A 2,160-nucleotide genomic window follows, 5' to 3' on the forward strand; every position below is an offset into this window, starting at 1 on the left:
AAGAGTGCTCCCTGTCAATGAGGAGTGCCCCCGTCAATAAGGAGTGCCCCCCCCCCCGTCAATGAGGAGTGACCCTGTCAATAAGCAGTGCCACTGTCAATGTTGAGTACCCATTGTCAATGAGGAGTCCCCCCTGTCAATGAGGAGTGCCCCGTGTCAATGGGTATTGCCCCCTGTCAATGCGGAGTGCCCCCTGTCAATGAGGAGTGCCCGCTATCAACTATGAGTGCCCCCTGTCAATGTGGACTGCCCCCTTTCAATGAGGAGTGCACCCTGTCAATGGGTTTTGCCCCCAGTTAATGCGGAGGGCCCCATGTCAATGAGGAGTGCCCGCTATCAACAATGAGTGCCCTATGTCAATGAGTAGTGCCCCGTCAATGAGAAGTGCCCCTCGTCAATGAGGAGTAACCCTGGAAATGAGGCGTGACCCTGTAAATGAGGAGTGCCCCCTGTCAATGATGAGTGTCCCCTGTCAATGACGTGTGTCCCCTGTCAATGAGGAGCTCCCCCCCGTCTATAAAATGTACCCCCGGTCAATGAGGAGTGCCCCCCGTCAATGAGGTGTGCCCCCACCCGTCAATGAGTAGTGCCCCCTGTCAATGAGTAGTGCCCCCCTTATATGAAGAGTACCCACTGTTAATGAGTAGTGCCCCTTGTCAATGAGTTTGCCCTGTCCATGAGGAGTGACTGCTGTCAAGAAGGAGTTACCCCTGTTAATGAGGAGTGCTTCCTGTCAATGAGGAGTGCCCCCTGACAATGAGGAGTGCCCCCTGTCAATGAGGAGTGCCCGCTGTCAACTCGGAGTTCCCTCTGTCACTGAGGAGTGCCACCTCTCAATGAGGAGTGCCCCCTGTCAATGAGGAGAGCCCCCTTGTCAATGAGGAGTAACCCTGTAAATGAGGAGTGCCCCACTGTCATTGAGGGATGACAGCTGTAAATTAGGAGACCCCCCATCATTGAGCAGTGCTTCCCGTCAATGACGAATGACCCCTGTCAATGAGGAGTCTCTCCAGTCAATGAGGAGGTTCCCCCGCCTATAAAGTGGACCCCCTGTCAATGGGGAGTGCCAACGCCAATGAGGAGTACCCCCTATCAATGACGAGTGCCACCTGTCAATGAGGAGTACCCCCCGTCAATGAGGAGTGCCCCCGTCAATGAGAAGTGCCCGCTGTCAATGAGGAGTGCTTTCTGTCAATAAGCAGTGCCCCTGTCAATGTGGAGTACCCCCTGTCAATGAGGAGGTCCCCCTGTCAATGAGGAGTGCCCCTGTCAATGAGGAGTGCCCCGTGTCAATGGGTATTGCCCCCTGTCAATGCGGATTGCCCCCTGTCAATGAGGAGTGCCTCCTGTCAATGAGGAATGCCCCCTGTCAATGAGGTGTGCCCCCTGTCTATGAGGAGTGCCTTCTGTCAATGAAGAGTGCCCCTGTCAATGGGTATTGTCCCCGGTCAATGCGGAGTGCCCCCTGTTAATGACGAGTGCCCGCTATCAACTATGAGTGCCCCCGTCAATGTGGACTGCCCCCTATCAATGAGGTCTGTCCCCTGTCAACGAGGAGTGGCCGCTGTCAATGAGGAGTGCCCGCTGAAAATGAGGAGTGCCCTCTGTCAATGAGGAGTGCCCCCTGTCAATGAGGAGAGCCCCTGTCAATGCGGAGTGCCCCCAGCAATGAGGAGAGCCCCCTGTCAATGAGGACTAACCCTGTAAATGAGGAGTGCCCCACTGTAAATGAGGCGTGCCCCATGTCAATGAAGAGTGCCTTCTGTCAATGAAGAGTGCCCCTGTCAATGGGTATTGCCCCCGGTCAATGGGGAGTGCCCCCTGTCAATGAGGAGTGGCCGCTATCAACTATGAGTGCCCCCGTCATTGTGGACTGCCCCCTGCCAATGAGGTGTGTCCCCGGTCAACGTGGAGTGGCCGTTGTCAATGAGGAGTGCCCGCTGAAAATGAGGAGTGCCCTCTGTCAATGAGGAGTGCCCCCTGTCAATGAGGAGTGCCCCGTGTCAATGAGGAGTGCCCTCTGTCACTGAGGAGAGTCCCCTGTCAATGAGGAGTGCCCGCGTCAATGAGGAGAGCCCCCTGTCAATGAGGAGCTTGCCCCGTCTATAAAGTGGACCCTCTGTCAATGAGGAGTGCCCACGCCAATGAGGAGTAGCCCCT

Source organism: Mustelus asterias, unplaced genomic scaffold, assembly GCF_964213995.1.
Source record: "Mustelus asterias unplaced genomic scaffold, sMusAst1.hap1.1 HAP1_SCAFFOLD_143, whole genome shotgun sequence".
NCBI classification, from domain to species: Eukaryota; Metazoa; Chordata; class Chondrichthyes; order Carcharhiniformes; family Triakidae; genus Mustelus; species Mustelus asterias.